This window comes from Vulpes vulpes, chromosome 2 (assembly GCF_048418805.1).
Source record: "Vulpes vulpes isolate BD-2025 chromosome 2, VulVul3, whole genome shotgun sequence".
Taxonomy (NCBI): Eukaryota; Metazoa; Chordata; class Mammalia; order Carnivora; family Canidae; genus Vulpes; species Vulpes vulpes.
In genome coordinates, this window is record NC_132781.1 from 98,562,719 (window position 1) to 98,584,738 (window position 22,020).

At 37.0% G+C, this 22,020-nt stretch overlaps 1 protein-coding gene and 1 pseudogene across 1 annotated transcript in view; both read right to left on the bottom strand.

The window, feature by feature from the left end:
* Positions 1-22,020, bottom strand: part of DNAJC1 (DnaJ heat shock protein family (Hsp40) member C1) — a 201,526-nt gene that overhangs the window by 28,402 nt on the left and 151,104 nt on the right. The window lies entirely within an intron of this gene.
* LOC140598028 (Y-box-binding protein 1-like) lies at positions 7,838-12,982 on the bottom strand (annotated as a pseudogene).

Consider the following 22,020-nt stretch of genomic DNA (forward strand, 5'->3'; position numbering starts at 1 on the left):
CCTCTAAGAGGCTGTTAAATTGAATAAAAAAAATACCTTAAAGATTATAAAATTTTTTGCAAACACAAAAGTTCTAACAGCAAGCATATTCTCTGCATTTTATTCAGCACTGCTACTTGGTCAAACCCAAAGCTGAGCAGAGGAAAAGAAGCTATTACTTAATAACAAGTAACCATGTTACAATAATTTTACATTAGATTTTAGTACTAAACTATTCCCTACCAGAGGCGCCAACCCCTCTGGTATTAAACAATACTCTAGGAGTCAGCAGAGAAATGGAGGAAGCCCACCTTATTTTCTTTAATTAAAAAGAAAGAAAAAAAGAAAAAAGGAAACCTTTGAGACAAATACCTTTTCTAATCACCATTTCCGATAATGAACAGGCATACATCAGGCCGTTTGCATTACAGAACCATCAGCACAGAACAACAGTCAGAGGTGAGTGACCCTAGGGACTATCTCCACAGCTACAGCAAAGCTGCTCCCTGACACTAATCCTCCCTGTCATTCTCCCACTGTGCTCTAACCACACTGACATCCGCCTGCCTCACTGCAAGCTTAACGGGGCCCTTCCTGACTTTTTACTGTCTTCCCCAATCAATGGTTCAAGCGTGCTCTTTTCACCATGTCCAAATGGCAGCTTCACTCATAATCAAAGTGCACTGCCCCTGTTAAAGGGCTTTCCGAAAGGCTCTCCCATTTGCATTCATTTGCAAAGCAAACTACTTTTATTCACTTTGTTCTGCTATCAAGAATGTTCCCTGAAGCAGATAAATTGGCATAAATACAACCTGCCACTTAAGAGTCAGTAAATAATAGCCAATAGTTGGGAGGATTTTATCAATCATTCTATTTTGTATCCACTAAAAGCTGAAAGCCTCAAACATATTCATCAGTACAACCCCTACGATACATGCATAAATTCACTTCTATAATAAGGTAGTCTACATAGGGTATGGTCAGAATTTCTTTGATATTTAATGAATATTGGAAATCTAATGCTCCATATTAGATAATTTGAAAATTTACACTGAAGATTTTTTTCTTTTTGCTTGTTTGTTTTAACTTTATTTGGGGAAAAATTATTCAGACATTAGAGGGATAAAGTGGATTTCCAAGGAAATACTTTATTTTTAAAAAGCTGAAACTTTAATAACCATACCAGTTGGCTTCAGAAATGTGAGTTAAGAATTTAAATTGATAGTAAAAGTCATATCATGAGAAGTATTAGGTTGACACTGCACAGAGATATAATATTCACACTATATAACAATGCAATTTCACATTAAATCAAATCATCTTATTTCTGTATTAATAATACATTTTTAGCAAACAGTTGTCTAAAACATCAATAATATAAGCCATTGTTTCACATAAGTAAACTAATTCTTTAAAGCAATTCCTATTTTTAATAGATTGGCTTTCCAAATATGCTGCATTTATGAATAATGGGCATTAAAGACCGATCAGATTGTAATTCTTTGTTAATGAGGCTTAAAGTACGTTGCCACCTTTTTCTGGGAAGGAAAAATTTTAAGTATTTGGACTGATATTCTGAAAAATCATCTATTGCTATGACAGTCTTTTCTTTTAGCTTCATAGTTATTTCATGGCTGTGATTTTCATTATTAATATTAAAAAAACCTGGATCAATAATAACTAGGCCCATAATCTAAATCTTTGAAAGAATCCTTTTAGCGATTCATTATTCTCTCTCCTACAGCTGTAAGGCACTTTGGTGAATGTGTAATTCCTCAGCAATAGTTAGTTGTGTCTTTAGAAGCAACAGAGCCTACTGTGATCCAGCTACTACAGCAGCCATGAGGGTGGCCATGGTGTGAATGTATTCTCCTTGTTCTAATCTAGAGCCAACTGTAGCTGTGAAAGTCAAATGAATGCATAAGCATACTGCTTTGCCACTTAAAACCATGTGTGTCCAATATTACTGAGACACTGGGCCAAAAATCCATCTCTACAGTAAAGTAATGGAAGACACCACATGGTGTGGGGACAGCTGTTGTGACTATACAAGCATTCCAATTTTGCATCAGAAAAGCCCCGCTCTGGGAATAAATCTCCATACTGAATAAAAAATAAAAAGTAAGTTTTCAAATTATTCAATATTTTTATGTAACGACCTCAAAATATATCTACTAAAGTAAGAGCTGATATAAAAATTTAAATTGTATTCCCAAATAGTATCCCTTTGGGATAGATTTTTGTCATAAAACCACATATGTTCAAAGATTTGATGCCTTTGAAAATCCTTACTATTCTTGGGGGATAGGAGTTGGAGGCTGCATGGGAAAGCACACTCTTTTTTCAGTAATATATACATACCTTACTCCTCACAGCTGTAGACCATAAAATGTTAATTCCTAAGTATCATGCAATTTATTTGGTACTGAAAACTTACCAAATTAGAAGAAATTTTATATGTGTTTATTGTATTTTCTTACTTGAAGGACAAAAGATCCATTTCTATTAAATAGTTATTGAAACTCCCTAATGAATATTTCTACTGAAGTGACCATTATTTTATATAATTACAAAAGTTACAATTTTGGATTCAACAATTTTTAGTAGATTCAGCTCAACTCAGAAATTCTCAGAAATTTTACCTAAGACATAATGTCCTTGCAAATAGCATCACCCAGTTAAAATATTAGATATATGAGATATATCTAATAATGTATACTTAATAATGTGGATGGTATAGCTAATAATCAGCTACTTTCCAAATCCATGTTCTATAATAACTTTGTGTTTCAGAATGTATATTTGACTTTCATCTCTACAGTTTTCCTTTCCAATTTAAAAACTGAGCAATTAAGTGCCCTTGACTATATTTGTGGACAAACTGTATGTAAAAACAACCAAACAACAAAATTAAAAACAAATCATTTTTCCTTTTACTCTTAAGAGTAAAAGAAAGTTTAGAGAAAAGCTTGTAACTGATCCCAAACTGTTGTTCTAAGGTTGTGACCCTTCAGCAGCAATCATTTCATGTTGTGCCCAGAAAGATCTCCTCCATCTATGAGTTAGCTACCTTCCCAAAGAGAAATCTTCTCTGGACCAGTGACCCTAAGGTATGGTCCATGGGCTGGTGCCAACTGGCCAATAGTTTGTTACCCATCTGGGACAAAGTAAGTCCAGAAACTTAAAGGGTTAGAAACAGCAAATTAAAACTGCCACAACAACTATGTAAGCAGTAAACTCTTATTTATTTCTATTTAAAAAAATATTTTATTTATTTATGAGAGAGAAAGATTGAAAGAGCACACACGCATAAGTAGACAGAAGAGTAGGCAGAGGAAGAGGGAGAAGCAGGCTCTCTGCTGAGCAGAGCTCAATGTGGGGCTTGATCCCAGTACCCTGGGATCATGACCTGAGGCTAAGGTAGATGCTTAACTGACTGAGCCACCTAGGTGCCCCTAAACTCTTCTTTTAAAAAGAATATAAACAAGTGAGATGTTAAACTACTATGGTGGGTCACATTAAGTGTGAGTTGCATTCTTATTAAGCACAACAGGACTACAGATTGGTCAGCAACAGATGGAAATAAAAATATTCTAAACTGAGGTGCCTGGGTGGCTCATTGGATTGAATGACTGACTCTTGATTTTGGCTCACATCATAATGATCTCATGGGTCATGAGATCGAGCCCCACATTGAGCTCAGCCCTCAGTGGGGAGTCTCCTTGAGACTTTTCTCCCTCTCCCTACCACCCTCCTCCAAATTGCATATTCTCTACCCCTGCCTTAAAAAATAAAAATATTAAAAAAATAAAAATAAAAATATTTTAAACCTGGTCTTTACTACAGAGTTTGAGAAACTTTGCTTAAGATAATGCATATAGTTCAAATTCCTTTTTACTGCTTCTTTGGGAGCAACAATAGATAAATACCTCTGGAGAAATGGACACAAGGATGTTTGATCCATTGCTTTAAAAATATTTCATGCCACTAAGTGTTGTGGTGATTTGATAAATAGTAAAAGATAATACAGTGGGCATCTGGGTGGCTCAGTTAAATGTCTGCCTTTAAGCTCAGGTCATGATCCCAGGGTCCTGGGATCAAGCCCTGCATTGGGCTCCCTGCTCAGTGGGGAGACTGCTCCCTCTCCCTTTGCTCCCTGCTCATGCTCTCTCTTTATCTCAAATAAATAAAATAATAATAATAACACAGTAAGATTACTCTTGGATAGGAAACAGCAAGTTATAAAGGGCTTGAGGTGGGGATCATGTCTAGGATGTTTGAGGAATAATGAGATGACCAGAGTGGCTGCAGCAAAGCTAAGCAAGAAAGGCAGGGAGAGGTAAGAAGGTGAAATCACATAAGAACTTAGAGGCCATTGCAAGGATTCTAGCTTCTTTATTTTGCATGTCACATAAAGCTACTGGATGGATTTTTTTTTTTAAAGATTTATTTATTTGAGAGAGAGAGAGAGAGTGAGCATAAGCACTGTAGGGAAAGATCAGAGGGAGAGAAACTCAAGCAGATTCCCCACAGAGGGTGGAGCTTGATCCCATGGCCCTGAGATTATGACTTGAGCAGAAACTAAGAGTTGGACACTGAACCAACTGAGCCACCCAGGTGTCCCTGGATTTTTTTTTTAATTGAGGTATAATTCAACATTATATACTGTACCTATATCAGATGTACAACATAATGATTTGATATTTGTATATATGGTTGACCCTTGCTTGAAAACATGGATTTGAACTGCATGGGTCCTCCTCACATAGATTTTTTTCTTTTTAAATAAATACAGTACTGTAAATGTATTTTCTTTTCCTTATGATTTTAGTAATATTTGTTCTCTAGCTTACTTTATTGCAAGAATATATAATATATACCATACAAAATATGTGTTAATCGACTGGTTATGTTATTAGGCTTCTGGGCAACAGTAGGCTATTAGTAGTTTTTGAGGAGTCAAAGTTATACAGTTTTCAACTCAGCACAAGGTGTGGGGAGAGTGAATTGGCACCTCTTAACCCCACGTTGTTCAAGAGTCAACTGTATTAAGAAATGATCACAATAAGTCTAGTCACCATAAACAGTTACAGAATTTTGTTTTGTTGTGATTAGAATTTAAATAAATTTTTAAAAATTTCTCGTTAGTTAACAAACAGTGCAATATTGGTTTCAGGAGAATTCAGTGATTCATCACTTACATAAACCACCCAGTGCTTATCATAACAAGTGCCCTCCTTAGTACCCATCCTTCATCTAGCCCATCCCCCACCCACTTCCCTCCATCACCCCTTTGTTTTCTATCTTTAAGAGCCTCTTATGGTTTGTCCCCCTCTTTTCTTTTCTCCTCCCATATGTTCATCTGTTTTGTTTTGTAAATTCTAAGTATGACTGAAATCATTTGGTGTTTGTCTTTCTCTGATTTATTTCACTTAGCATAATATACTGTAGCTCCATCCACATCATTGCAAATAGTAAGATTTCATTCTTTTGATGGCTGAGAAATATTCCATTATATATATAATATATATAACATATATATAGTATACATAATATATACATAATATGCCTCTATCTATCTATCTATCTATCTATCTATCATCTATCTATCTATCACATCTTCTTATGGACATTTGGGCTCTCCATAGTTTGCTTATTGTTGACAATGCTGCTATAAACACTGGGGGTCCATGTACCCCTTTGAATCAATATTTTTGTATCCTTTGGGTAAATACCTAATAGTGCAATTGCTGGATAATAGGGTAGTTCTATTTTTAACTTTTTGAGGGACCTCCATACTATTTTTCAGAGTAGCTGCACCAGTTTGCATTCTCATCAACAGTGCAAGAGGGTTCCTCTTTCTCCACATCCTAACACCTGTTGTTTTTTGTGTTAATTTAGCCATTCTGACAGGTATGAGGTGGTATCTGATGAGAACTTTTAAGATTTACTCTCAGCAATTTTTAAACATGCAATACAGAAATAACTATAGTTGTCATGCTGTAAATTACATCCCATGACTTATTTCATAACTAGTTTGTACCTTTTGAACTCCATCCATTTCACCTATCCCTCACTCTCCCCTTCTGGCAACTACCAGTCTGTTCTTTGTATCTAGGAGCATGGTTTTTCGTTTGGTTTTGGATTCTAATACAAATGAGATCATATGGTATTTGCCCTACTGACTTATTTCACTTAGCATAATGCCCTCAAGGTCCATCCGTGTTGTCAAAATGGCAAGAATTCCTTCTTTTTTTATGGTTGCATAGTTATATATATATATATACACACACACACAGAGTGTATTTTCTATATTCATTCATCTGTCAATGTTTCGGTATCTTGGCTACTGTAAATAATGCTGCAGGGAAAATGGAGATGCACATATCTTTCTGAGTTTAGTATTTCCAGCTTCCTTCAGAAAAGTTCTCAGAAATGGAATTGCTAGATCATATGGTAGTTCTATTTTTAATTTCTTGAGGAATCTCCATAGTGTCTTCCATAGTGGCTGCACCAATTTACCTTCCCACCAACAGTGTGCACAGGGGTTCCCTTTCCTTCACATTCTTGCCAACATTTGTTCTTTTTTTTCTTTTGATGCTAGCCATTCTAACAAATATGAGGTGATATCTCATTATGGTTTTGACTTGCATTTCCCTGATGATTAGTAATCTTGAGCATCTTTTCATGTATCTGTTGGCCATTTGTATGTCTTCTCTGGAGAAATATCTATTTACATCCTCTGTCCATTTTTTAATCAGGTTGTTTTTCTGCTATTGAGTTGTACTAAGTTCTTTATAGTAACCCCTTATTAGATATAGGATTTGCAAATATTTTTTCCCATTCAGTGCACTGCCTTTTCATTTTGTTGATGGTTTCCTTTGCTTTGCAGAAGTCTTTTAGATTGATACAGTTCCACTTGTTTATTTTTACTTTTGTTGCCTTTACTTTTGATGTCAGATCAAGAAAGTCATTGCTAAGACCTCTGTTAAGAATATTACCATCTTTTTTTTTCATCTAGGAGTTTTTTTCTTTTTAAATTATCTAAGACCTTTATTAACTGGTGCTTGCCACTTGTTCACTTTTTAAAAATCAAGTTGTGGGGTGCCTGGGTAGCTCAGTCAGTTAAACATCTGTCTTTGGCTCAGGTCATGATCCCAGGGTCCTGGGATTGAGTCCTGCATCAGGCTCCCTACTCAGTGGAGAGTCTACTTCTCTCTCTCCCTCTACTCCTTCCCACAGCTCATGCTGCCTCTCACTGTCTCTCTCTCTCAAATAAAGAAAATCTTAAAAAAAATCGAGTTATAAACTTTTCTTTTTAAGATGTATTTATTTATTCATGAGAGACCCACAGAGAGAGGTAGAGACATAGACAGAGGGAGAAGCAGGCTCCTCACAGGGAGCCCAATGTGGGACTTGATCCCCATACCTGGTATTATACCCTGAGCCGAAGGCAGATGCTCAACTACTGAGCTACCAGGCATCCAAGTTGTAAATTTTTATTACAAATTAAAACTGAGGTTCTTAAATCTCAACTAGACCAAATATGAAACAATTTAAAAACCTTTAATGGTAATTGAGAAAAACCAGTTTTTTTTTCCTTTTTATAAAGACCATGTCTGTCATTACCAGAAAGAGACATCCTTAGATAAAAATAGTAACAAAATTTAAAAAATAATAAAAAAACCCATGCTGCATAGATAATGCAGATAGTTCTATTTATCTGATCAATGGGCAAAAAGCAAGCACTTAAAAGTCTTCAGCTCCGAACTTTTGTTCATTTCTTATTGCTGGAATTCCATATTCATTTCTTCTTGTTGGACCAAAATCGATGATGGTAGAGATGGTAAGCTGACACTTATTCAGCCCTGCCTTGCTTAGCCTAGGGAGTGGATGAATTCTCAGCCAGTGGACTGGCTGCTTTTGTCTCTTTGCCATCTTGTGATTTATGGTTTGCTGGGAGTCTGTGATGGTACTGAAGTTGTGGACATACCCATATTGGGGTGGCTGCTGACCTTGGGCCTCATCGCCTTGATTTTCCTTATTTCCTTCTTTGCCCTTCTCTCTAGGCTGTCTTTGGCAAGGAGGACTGCTGCAGAATTGTGGTGTGTGACCCTAATGCATATTCTTATCTACCTTGTTCTCCTGCACCCTGTTTGTCAGTATCTTCCATCACCTCTCCCTGCACAGAAGGGTTGGAAGACTGGTCCACATGTGGTCCACACCCATGTGGGTTTGGGATGTAGTAAGGTGGGAACCCTTGCCTGTGGAAAGGCAGCACTGTTGGGCCTGGCCTTCAGGGGCACACTCTGATCTATCCACCCTTCTTTTCCCTACTCTTATTATTCTAGTAATTCTGCTGGGAATTCTGTGGAAGACCCCTGCGATGTGGGTAGCATCTATAATGGTTATGGTCTGCTTCATATTTACTGCTTTACACTGGAGCTCCATCAGGGCCTCTCACATTTACTGCCTCCCAAACCTTTTTTCACTCAACATCAAACTCCATAGTCTCTTCATCTCGTGCACTGTGAAGGTACTTCCTGGGGGTTATTCTTCTTTATGGTAGACTGGTACACAAATACATCTTCCTTGGTGTCATTCTTGTTGATGAAACCATATCCATTTCTTACATTGAACCATTTTACTGTTCCCACAACCTTCCTTGAGATGATCTTGTTGTCCCCACTGGCAGGTGCCAGCTATGCCACTGCTGGTGGGGTAGGACTTGGTGTCTGCAGTGCTGAGGGTAGGGGTGGCGGATGGCTGCTTGTGGATGTGGTGACGGTGACTGGGGCCAGCTGTGGCTCCTCCTGGGTGTGATGGGAACTAGGCCACTGGAATTGGTGGGGTTGCTCAGGGCTCTTTGGGGTCCTCTCTATTCCACTGTGGAACTCTAAGTTCAAGTCTTTAATCCATTTTAATTTTTAAGTGTAAGTGGTATAAGATAGTGGCCCAGATTCATTGTTTTGCATATGGCTGTCCAATTTTCCCAACATTTATTGAAGGGTCAATCCTTTCCCCAGTGGCTTCTCTATCATAAATTAATTGACCATGTATGTGTAGGCTTATTTCAGGGCCCTTTATTTGTGTGTCTGTTTTTATGCCAATACCAATACTGCATTATTCTAGCTTTGTAATACAGTTTGAAACCAGGAAGATGAAGCCTTTAGCATTGTTCTTTCTCAAGACTGCTTTGGCCCTTCAGGGTCTTTGTAGTTTCATACAATTTTAAAATTGTTTGTTCTAGTTCCCTGAAAAATGGCACTGAAATTTTGATAGGGATTGCAATGAATTTGTAGATTGCTTTGTGTAGTATGGTCATTTTAGCAATATTAATTCTTCTAATCCATGAGCACAGAGTATCTTTCCATTTATTTGTGTTGTCTTCAGTTTTTTTTTCATGAATGTTTTAAAGTTTTCAATCTTTCACTTCACTTTTACTTTTTTGGCTAAATTTATTCCTAGGAATTTTATTCTTTTTGATGCAATTGTTAAATGGGATTGATTTCTAGAAGGATTTTTTTCCCCCTTAAGTTGATTATGTACTTTATTTTGTTTGTTGAGAGTTTATTTACAAAGGGTGGAGGAGGACTAAAGAGCTAGTGAAGTGTTATTAACAATGTTGATAGCTAAAACCTGGAAGAGAAGTCTTCCAAAGAGTTGGTGTCCTTATGAGGTAATAGTGAAATCAAATGGAGGGACAAAGCTGGCCCAAGATGACCACATCCAGAACCATAGTTGGGACTGGCATCAATTTCTTTTTCTTTTTTTTAAGGAGTCTATTTACTTACCTACCTACCTATTTTAGAGAGAGAGAAAGTGCACACATACTCAAGCAGGGGGGTGGACAGAGGGAGAGAGAAAGAATTTCAAGCAGAGTCTGAACAGAGCATGGAGGTAGATGTGAGGCTCAACACCATGGCCCAAGATCATGAGCTGAGCCGAAACAAAGAGTTGGATGCTTAACTGACTGAGTCACCCAGGCAACCCTGGTGGCTCAGCGGTTTAGCGCTGCCTTTAGCCTGCGGTGTGGTTCTGGAGACCAGAGATTAAATCCCACGTCGGGCTTCCCTTCATGGAGCCTGCTTCTCCCTCTGCCTGTGTCTCTGCCTCTCTCATGAATAAGCAAATAAAATCTTTAAAAAAATTTGTGATATGGAGTAATATGGGGATGTGATAAGACTTTCTTAAATCTTTAATCAAAGTATTAATCTCTGTGATTTTCCTAGGAAAGCAATAATAGTTTTGATTTAGCATTTGGGAGTACTCTTCCTTAACTGGTGTTCTTTGAACCATAAGGTACAGAAAACTCTTCAAATGACATTTTTTAAATTCTCCCAAGGATGGTACATAACTAGCACAGGAGAAAAGTTAGTTCATTACACACAATAGATGCATAGGGCAGTAGGACATAATTCTCTCCTTAAATCCTGCTTGAGAAAGGCTGAGGGAGTAGTTACTGGAGGTTTGCATAATTGAATTCTTGGATTGGTGTTCCTCAGGCTATTTTTCAATAAAGCTTTCTGCCCATTTTTATTCCTTTCCTTAGAACACTGTTAAATAACAAATTCAGGATAGGGAAAAGATCTGGAGGAAGGTGTCAAACTACTCCTTGCATAGTCTTTTATCTCAGTCCTTTATCCTACCCAACACCTTTAATTCCTGAACTCTTCTGGGCTTCTGTCACATGAGACAGGTCCCTGCAAGGACAGAGTGGTGAAAGATAAGGCCTAACATGCTGGTAATTATCTACTGCTCCCCATCTAATAAAATTTCATTAACATTCCCTGACAACTATTATTGTCTCCTCTATTCTTTGTTCCAGGGTTTATTTATGCCTGTTTTATTACTTTATTCTCATTTTGTGGGGATTTAGAAAGGACTAATGATAAACAAATGTGGTCAAGGTGATCTATTTACCAAGAATATAATTTTATATGAAAAAATTTGTTGTCTTATTTAAAATGGTGAAACACACATTATATTATTCAAATTCTAACCTAAATAGTATGTACTAGAATAATCCATTCATGGTAATTTAGTAATGTAACGAAGAGCTGACTCCATTTTATGATATTTGGTGGTAGCTTTGAAGTCTCACTCTTCCCTCTTCCCCTCGTACCCTATATCTGGGAAAGCTGTTGAGAAAGTCCAGGAGACTGAAACCTTGCAAACCCCTCCCTGTGCCCAAGAACCCTCAGCCCCACTCTCAAGCACAATGAAAAACTCTAAGTCAGTCTCTGCCTTGTTCTCTTAAGCAATTTTGGGCTAATATGGGAAGTCTACCCTGTTTGCCTCAGAGAGCTTTATTATATAATAAGCCGATTTTTATATACTCTTGTGTGTGTGCATGTGTGTGTGTGTTTGCGTCTGTGACATCATCAGTCTTAAGTATCTGAACCAGATTTTGGGTGTGGAGGTCCATCATGTCCCTGCAAGGTAGCCACACAACTGGTATTGGAAGCAGGACAGATAGAGGAGGACTACTACTGATGGCTGAGGGACTTTGTTCTCTTGCTTTAGTTTGTTAACTGGCTCTGTGGCTTGGTGCTACATTTGCTGAATTTTACCAATCCTGTTATAGACTGAACCAATTTAAGGTGGAAGTTTCAATAACTGGTGTATAGGGAGAGGAGTATGGGATTGGGTTCTCCTTTGGGTTGCCTTGAGTCATGTGTCCCAGCTCAAACCTGTCTTATGTGTCTTATATTGAATTGTGTGTTATGATTCCATCATAAACCATGACTAACACTAGATTCAGGAAAGACTCATCCTGTGTCTGACTGGTTGTGTGTCTCAATCAGGTGTCAGCCCCTATTCTATGGAGGGCCTGGGGAAAAGACTTGCAGCTTCTACAATATATAGGTCCACTAGGTGGTCATTTGTATGTGGAAGAACACCAGGCATTATTTGAAGAGTTGAATTACTGAGATTTATTCTAAAGCCACATGGCTCTGTAGGACCCTACAAAATTATTCTGTAGCTTCTGCTGCCTATTTCTCTAACCCCAGAAAGATCTTGATTCTTAGGGTTATAGGGAAAATCACCCATGAATACCAGTGGAGAGCCAAGGCATTAATTCAACCACTGTCACGAGGAAGAGTCCTAAATCTGATGATACTGATTTGAGTCTCTCTAACGGAAGAAATTTATAAATATAAGCAGTATATAGAGAATAGCTCCTTGAAATATATCTAGTAACCACCACCAATAAGCAGGAAAAAAAGAAACCTAGATACAGGGGGAGTCCACTGGTCTGTTAGGGTGGCTATAATAAAGTACCATAGGTGGAGTGGCTCAGACAATAGAAATATATTTTCCTACAGTTCTAGAGTTAAAAGTCCAAGATTAAGATGCCATAAGAGTTGTTTCTGGTGAGGGCTCTCTTCCTGGCTTGTAGATGGTCTTCCTCTAACTGTATCTTCACATGGCCCTTCCTCTGTATGTGGGAGGAAAAGAAAGAGATCCCTGGTCTCTCTTCCTCTTCTTTTTTTTTCTCTTCCTCTTCTTATAAAGACACCAGTTCTATCAGATTCCAGCTCTACTCTTATGACCTCATTTAGCCTTAATTACCTCCGTAAAGGCCCTATTTCCAAATAGTCACATTGGGGTTAGAGTTTCAATGTGTGAGGATGGGGAAGCATAATTCAGTCCACAATAAGGAGGAAACAAAAACTAAAAGTTCACAAATCAGGGCCAGTTGGTAACCTGAAATTTACTAAAACAATTCACACAACATAAAGACAAAAGGGCATATACTGGCTTTTGTGCCTCTATAATACTGGTTCTGAATTAATTTAAAATCTGCTAAAATATACCAATTGCCAAAGTTTGGCTTTAATATAGGGGCTCAAATTATAGTTACACTGGGGATATCGCTAAGTTTAAACAATAATATTAGAAGAACTACTGAACATGATGAGAGGACAAACAGGTATGCCTCACCTTAACTACAGGAACTACTCTTCTTGCCTACTTTGTTTATGGTCACAGTATCCATTGTCCTAAAATATCCCATAGTGGTCATGGACTCTCTGACTAGATGAGTAATAAAATTAAATAGTTGGCACTACAAATTATCTTGATAAAATGGAACCCCATGGACCTTCTCCCCCATTAAAATAGTTAATATGGTCCAATGTATATTAAAACATGGTCTTAATGATTGAAACCTACTATACAAGACATATTTAGAGAAGGGGTGATTATCCCCACTGCTTTGCCATTTAACAGCTCAATTTGGCTCGCTCTTAAACTTGGGAAGAATGAATGGTGCCTCACAGTGGATTACCTCAAGCTTCAGGCTGGGGGCCTCATTAAGGTTCCCATAGCCAGTATTATTGCAGTTACTGACTTCATCCAATCAGCAATGGTAAATATTTTGCCATTATAGATTTGGTGAATGTTTTGTTCAGTGACTATTTCAACAGCTTCTTTTTTAAAAAAATCTTTTTTTAAAGATTTATTTATGTTAACGACAGTGAGTGAGCCAGGTGTAAGCAGAAGGAGAGGAGGGAAAGAAACCCAAGCAGACTCTGTGCTGAGCATGGAGCCTGAAGCAGGGCTCAATCTTCTGATCCTGAGATCATGACCTGAGCCAAAACCAAGAGCTGGACACTTAACCAACTATGCCATCCAGTGCACTTTGACTACAGACTACCTCACCTCCAAAATATAAGATACTTCTTACCCAGCTACCATGGGGAAACTCAACAGCCTTGTTGTCACACAGTCTTTAAGGTCAAGATCTTAACTAGATCTTGCTTTCTCCAAGAAGACAGGTATTACACTGGTGACTTCTTCCCCTGAGGAGATTCATTTGACCTATTCATTCAGAAGCTCACAGAAAGAAAATGGGCCACTGCCTTATACTTGGTGTAAGTTCCTGCCACCTTAGTTAAAGACCTGAAAATTAACTGGTAAACAAAAAGCTGTTCCACTCATGATGCTATCAAGAAACAGCTATTGATTCTCTCAGAACTCACAACTCCTTTTAGATCTTTTTGGGTTCTATAGGAAACACATTTCCCCTTTATATACTGTACTTAAGTCCTTTTATGCTGTTACTTGCAAACTGGCTCTCCTTGAGTGGGGGGTCCCTCTTTTAATAAAAGGCTGTAGAATCCACCCAAGTTGCAAAATAACAGAAACTCCTGGTAGTGCCTCCACCTCTCCCTCCTGAGAGTCCACTGTAGAAGTTTGGGCAACTTTATGTCAGCATCAGAATACCATTTATTTTTAAGTAATAACTTTAAAATGGTAAAACCACAAATATTTGGATCTTGCTAAAATTAAACTTTTGGCCTTTCAAAGAAACTGTTTATAAATGAAAAGGAGGGACCCCTAGGTGGCTCAGTGGTTGAGCGTCTGCCTTTGGCTCAGGGCATGATTGTGGAGTCCCAGGATCAAGTCCCACATCAGGCTCCCTGCAAGGAAGCCTGCTCTCCCTCTGCCTATGTCTCTGCCTCTCTCTGTCTCTCATGAATAGATAAATAAAATCTTAAAAAAAAAATGGGGGGCAGCCCGGGTGGCTCAGCAGTTTAGCACCACCTTTGGCCCGGGGTGTGATCCTGGAGACCCGGGATCGAGTCCCACATTGGGCTCCCTGCATGGAGCCTGCTTCTCCCTCTGCCTGTGTCTCTGCCTCTCTCTCTCTCTCTCCTGTGTATTCTCATGAATAAATAAATAAAATCTTAAAAAAAAATGAAAAGGAAATCCATAAATTTCAAATCCATATTTGAAAAGGGAGCAAGTATTCCACAACACATATCAGAAGAAAGATTCATATCCCAATGTTTATCCATTCTCCTACTGATGGACATTTGGGTAGCTGCCAGCTGTTGGTTATCATGTATTATGAATACAGCTGCTATGGATATTTATGTATACCTGTCTTCTTAATGGCTGTATGTGTTTAAATTCCTCTTGGATAAATACCTGGTGGTAGAATTGCTAGGTCACAGGGAAAGTATACATTCTATTTTATAAGAAACTATATAAGTATTTTTATAAACAAATTGTACTGTTTTACATTTTAACCAGCAATGTATAAAGGGTCCCTCCAGGTCCTCACCCACACTTAATACCAGTTTTGACCATCCTGGTGGGAATGAAATGTGTTTTATTTTGGTAATAATTTGTATTTCCCAGATTACAAATGTTCTTGAGTATCTTTATGTGGTTATTGACCAACTGAGTAGCTACTTTTATTAAGCATGTGTTTATGTCTTTTTCTTATTTGTTAATTGGATAAGAGTTCGTTATGTTTTGTGGACACAAGATCTTTGTTAGATACGTTTTCTTCCATTCTGTAACTTATATTTTCATTTAAAGTCCTTTACCTTTTAGTTTGAAATCATTTCAGACTCATAGAAAAGTTGTAAAAATAGTATGGAGTTCCCATATGCTCTTATTCCAGCTACCTAAGATGTAAATACGCTTTTATTGAAGTATAATTGGCATATAACATTATATTAGTTTCAGGTGTATGACATAACAATTCGCTATTTGTGTATACTGCAAATTGGTCACCATAATAAGTCTAGTTAAATCGTCACCATACATAGTTACAAATTTTTTTCTTTTGATACAAAGTTTTAAGATCTATTCTCTTAGCAACTTTCAAATGTGCAATGCTATACTAACGATAGTCACTACGTTGTATATTACATCTCTATAACTTATTTATTTTAAACTGGAAGTTTGTACCTTTTGACTCCCTTAACCCACTTTGCCCATACCCTACTTCTGGCAACCACCTGTTTGTTCCCTGTATCTATGTGCCTTGTCTTGGAGCTCACCGTCTATGTTTTCTTCTAGGAACTTTATGGTTTCAAGTTTTATGTTCAAGTCTTTAATCCATTTTGTCTTTTTTTCCCCTAAAGATAGATTTATTTATTTGTTTATTTATTCATTCATTCATTCATGAGAGAGAGAGAGAGAGAGAGAGAGAGAGGCAAAGACACAGGTGGAGGGAGAAGCAGGTTCCATGCAGGGAGCCCAATGTGGGACTTGATCCTGGGACTCCAGGATCACGCCCTGGGCCGAAGGCAGGCACTAAACTGCTGAGCCACCCAGGGAATCCCTTCTTTAATCCATTTTGAATTAATTTTGTGTATGATGTAAGATGGTAGTCCAGATTCATTCTTTTGCATGTGGCTGTCCAGTTTTCCCAACACCATTTACTGAAGAGACTTTCCTTCATTGAGCCAAGATTTTGGCTCTTTTATGGTAAATTAACTGACTATATATGTGTGGGTTTATTTCTGGGCTATTTTGTTCCATTGTTTTATGTGTCTATTTTCCTGTCGATACCATACTGTTTTGATTACTACAGTTGTGTAATATAGTTTGAAATTAGACAGTGTGATGCCTCTGGCTTTCTCAAGACTGCTTTGGCTATTGAGAGTCTTCTGTGGTTCCATATACACGCCACAATTGTCTGTTCTATTTCTGTGAAAAATGCCATTGGAATGTTAATATGATTGCATTGAATCTAGATTGCTTTGCATAGTATGTACATTTAAACAATATGAGCATGGTATATCTTTGCATTTATTTGTGTCTTTTTCAGTTTCTTTCATCATTGTTAACAGATAGTATATAGATCTTTTACCTCCACGGTTAAATTTATTCTTAGGGATTTTATTCTTTTTGTATAACTGATTTTTGTGTCCTGAAACCTTATTAAATTTGTTGATTGGTTCTAATAGTTGTTTGGTGGCATCTTTAGGGTTTAAAAATATATATAATATTATGTCATCTACAAAAGTGACAGTTTTACTTCTTCCTTTCTAATTTGGATGCCTTTTCTTTTTCTCCCCTAATTGCTCTGAAAGTACTTCCAATGTTATGCTGAATAAGAATGGCAAATGTGGGCATCCTAATCTTATTCCTTAGAGGAAAAGCTTTCACTGTTGAGTATGAGTATTAGCTGTGGGCTTGTCATATATGGCCTTTGTTATGTTGAGGTATATCCCTCTATACATACTTGGTTGAGAATTTTTATCAGGAATGGATGCTGAATTTTGTCAAAAGGTTTTCTCTGCATCTGTTGTGATAACTTTTTTAAAAAAGATTTTATTTATTTATTCATGAGGGACACACAGAGGGAGGCAGAGACATATGCAGAGGGAGAAGCAGACTCCCTTTGGGGAGCCTGATGTGGGATTCCAGGAATCCTGGGATCATGACCTAAGTCAAAGGTAGATGCTCAAACCACTGAGCCACCCGGGTGCCCTGTGATAATACAACTTTAATCTTTTTTTTTTTTGTAAATTTATTTTTTATTGGTGTTCAATTTGCCAACATATAGAATAACACCCAGTGTATATATAACTTTAATCTCATTTTGTTAATGTGGTATATCACTTGGATTGATTTGCAGATGTTGAACTGTCCTCGTATCCCTGGAATAAATCATACCTGATCATGGTGTATGATACTTTTAATATATTGTTGAATCTGGTTTACTAATATTCTTAGAGGATTTTTGCATCTATGTTCATGAGGGATACTGGCTTGTAATTTCTTCTTGTGCTATCCTTGTCTGGTTTTGTTATCAGGGCATTTTATTTTTTTGAAAAGTTTAAGAAGTATTGGTATTGGGTAGCCTGGGTGGCTCAGTGGTTTAGTGCTGCCTTCAGCCAGGGCGTGATCCTGGAGACCTGGGATCGAGTCCTGTGTCGGGCTCCCTGCCTGGAGCCTGCTTCTCCCTCTGCCTGTGTCTATGCCCCTCTCTCTCTCTCATGAATAAGTAAAATCTAAAAAAAGAAAGAAAGAAAAAAAAGAAAAAGAAGAATTGGTATTAATTCCTCTTTGGATTTCTGGTAAATTCACCAATGAAGCCATTGAGTCCTAGACTTCTGTTTGTTGGCAGATATTTGATTACTGATTCAATGTCCTTACTGGTAATCAGTCTCTTCAGATTTTCTATTTCTTTTTTTTTAAAGCAAGCTCTATGCCCAACATGGGGCTTGAACTCACAACTCTAAGATCAAGCGTCACATGTTCTACTGACTGAGCCAGCCAGGCATCCTTCAGATTTTCTATCTCTTCATGATTCAGTCTTGGTCAGTCATATGTTTCTAGGAACTTACCCATCATCTGATGGATATTTGGATTGTTTCCACTTCTTGACCATTATGAATAAAACCACTATAGACATTTCATGAATAAACTTTTGTGTAGACATGTTTCATTCCCTTGATTAGATATCTAGGAATGAGATTGCTGAATCATACAACTCTTTAATTTCTTAAGGAACTGCTAGACAGCTTTCTAAAGCAGTTGTACCATTTTACATCTCACCAGCCATTCACAAGAGTTCTAATTTCCCCATGTCTTTGCCAAGAATTTTAATTATCTTTTTTAAAAAAGATTTTATTTATTTACTCATGAGAGACACGCAGCAAGAAGCAGAGACATAGGCAGAGGGAAAAGCAGACTCCTTGACGGGAGCCCAATGTGGGACTCAATCCCAGGACTCTAAGACCACTCCCCAGGGGAAGGCAGATGTTCAACCGCTAAGCCACCCAGGCATTCCTCTATCTTTTCTATTATAGCCGACCTACTGGGTATAAAGTGATAGATCACTGGTTTGCATTTCCCTGATGTGAAGTATTATGTTCTAGATATATATCTGATAAGAATCTGGTATTCAGCATACATGAAGAATTCTTACTCAACAACAAAAAAGCCAAATAATCCTTAAATAGGCAAGTGGGCAAAATACCTTAATAGTCATTTTTCCAAAGAAGATATACAAATGGCCAACAGGCATATGAAAATACACTCAATATCATTAGCTACCAGGGAGATGTAAATCAAAACTATGAATGAATGAACCTGAATCTCGGGTCCAATAAATACTGGATAAGATTTTGAGACATAGGCTCAAGAATTCAAGGATTAGATCATAAAAGGCTTTAATGGCATTCTTAGCGAGTGCCAGGTACATAGTAATCATCTTTAAGTGCTTCACGTGTATTAAATCACTTAACACTAAACAATCAATGAGTGTATCACAGAGCATTGAGCTATTATATAAGTTGTCTAAGAGCTCACAAATTTGAATCAGCATTAAAAATTTACCAATGTTCCTCATTTTCTATAGGAAAAAAAATTGAGGCTCCTATGCATGATATCTAAAGACTTGGCATCTGGTCCTTGCCTACTATTCCAGTTTTACTTCATCTTAATCTCTGCTTCATACTTTATGCCTCAGATATTCAAAACTACTGGCTGAACATTCAGGCTATTACTTAACTCTGTTAACTCTGTGCCTTTCTGAATATTTTCCTTCCACCCAGAATGCATTATTCTGCATGGTCTGCCTAACTTTCCTTTATTAAATAAGTTTCCTCAGAGAGGCAGACATAGTCTATCCTCATTGGAAAACCTCTCAAGCACTCCTGATTCTTAAGCCTTCAGTTTTGGACTGGGATCTATACCATCACTCTCTTTCAGGCCTTCAAACTACACTATTGGCCTTTCTGGGTATCTAGCTTGCAGACAGCAGATCATGGGACTTCTTCTCAGCCTCCAAAATCACTTGCAAGCTCTGGATTTAAAATCATCATATATAAAACTGAACAGGATTTTACTGGCTTTGTAGCTTAGGAAGATGGCAGAATAGAAGAAACTTGAGCTCACCTCCTCCCACAGACATATCAAGGCTGCAATTCACTATATTACAACTCACTCTGAAAATGACCTGAAGACTAGCAGAACAGCTCTCCCACAGCTGAAGATATAAAGAAAAAGTCACATCAAGAAGGGTAGGAGGCACAGAGACCTAAAGACATTTACAGATTTAAAGTGAAGGGATGAAAAAACATATACCATGCAAATGAGAGTGAAAAAAAAAAGCTGGGATAGCAATATTTATATCAGACAAAATAGACTTTAAAACAAAGACTGTAACAAGAGACAAAGAAAGGCATTACATAATAATAAAATAACAATCCAACAAGAGGATAAAACAATTGCAAATCTGTGCTAGGAGCACAGCATAGGAACACAAATGGAAGCATAAATATATACAGCAAATATGTACAGCAAATATGAGCAGACATAAAGCGAGAAATTGACAGTAATACAGTAATGGTAGAGGACTTTAACACCCTCTTTACATCAATGGATAGATCATCCAGACAGAAAACCAATAAGGAAACAGTGGCTGTGAATGACAAATTAGACTAGATGGCCTTAATAGATATATACAGGACATTCCACCCAAAACCAGAATATACATTCTTTTCAAGTGCATATGAAACATTCTCTTGAATAGATCACATAATAGGCCACAAAATAAGTCCCAATAAATTTAAGAAGATTGAAATCATCAATCATCTTGTCTAAACACAACAGTATGAAACTAGAAATCAATTAAGAAAAAAAAACTAGAGAAAACACAAAACATGTGGAGGCTAAACAACATGTTACTAAACAACCAATAGGTCAATGAAGACATTAAAGATGAAATCAAACAATACTTTGAGATAAATGAAAATGGGAACACAATGTTTCAAGATCTTTGGGTTATAGCAAAAGCAGTATTAAAAGGGAAATTTAAAAAAATAAAAGGGAAATTTATAGTGATAGCTGCCTACTTCAAGAAAGAAGAGAAATCTCTTACAAACCTAAAGGACTGAGAAAATAAACAACTGAAGCCATAAGTTAGTAGAAGGAGAAAATAATAAAGATAAAAGTGTAAATAAATGAAATAGAAACTAAAAAACCCAGAAATGATCAATAAAACTATGCTGTTGTTTCAAAAGATAAACTGATACACTTTTAGTCAACTCATCAAGAAAATGAGTGGACTCAAATGAAACCAGAAATGAAGGAGAGTAAGTTACAACTGCAACCACAGAAATATAAAGAATGATAAGCAACTACAAAAAATTCCATGGCAAACAAACTGAACAACCTATATGAAATGAGTAAATTCCTGGAAACATACATACAATCTTCTAAAACTGAGTCAGGAAGACAGAAAATTTGAACAGATCAATTACTAGTAACGAAGTTGAGTTGGTAATCAAAAACTTCCAACAAACAAAAGTCTAGGATCAGATGGCTCTCCTGGTGAATTCTACTAAATATTTAAAGAAGATTAAGACCTATTCTTCTCAAACTAGTCCAAAAATTTTAAGAGGAAGGAATGCTTTCACATTCATCCTATGAAGCCATCATTACCCTGATACCAAAACCAGACAAAGACACTATAAAAAAAGAAAATTACAGTTTACTATCCCTCATAAACACAAATGCAAAAATCCTCAACAAAATATTAGTAAACTGAAATCAATAATACATTAAAAAAAGGATCATTTACCATAATCAAGTGGAATTTATTACAGGGATACAAGGATGGTTCACCAGGTGCAAATCAGTCAATGTGATCCACCACATTAACAAAATGAATGATAAAAATCATATGGTCATCTCAATAGATGAAGAAAAAGCAGCTGACAAAATTCAACATCCATTTGTGATAACTCTCAACAAAATGGGTTTAGAGGGAACATCTCTCAACATAATAAAGTCCATATAAAACAAACCCACAGCTAACAATATACTCAATGGTAAAAAGCTGAAGAGTTTCCTCTATGGATGTCTATTCTCATCACTTTTATTCCATGTAGCACTGGAAGTCCTCACTGCAGCAATCAGAAAAGAAAAAGAAATAAAAGGCGTTCACATTGGTAAGGAAGAAGTGAAACTTTCACTCTTTGTAGATGGCATATAGAAAACCCAAAGACTCTACCAAAAAACTAGTAGGATAAGTGAATTCAGTAAAGTTGCAGGATACAAAATTAATATACAGAAATTTGTGTCATTTCCACACACTAATAATGAACTACCAGAAAAAGAAGGAAAACAATCTGATTTACAAATGCATCAAAAAGAATAAAATACCAAGGAATAAAGTTAACCAAGGAGGTGAAGACCTATATTTTGAAACTGTATGACATTGATGAAAGAAACAAAAGATGAAACAAATGAAAAGATACATCATCTTCATGCATTAGA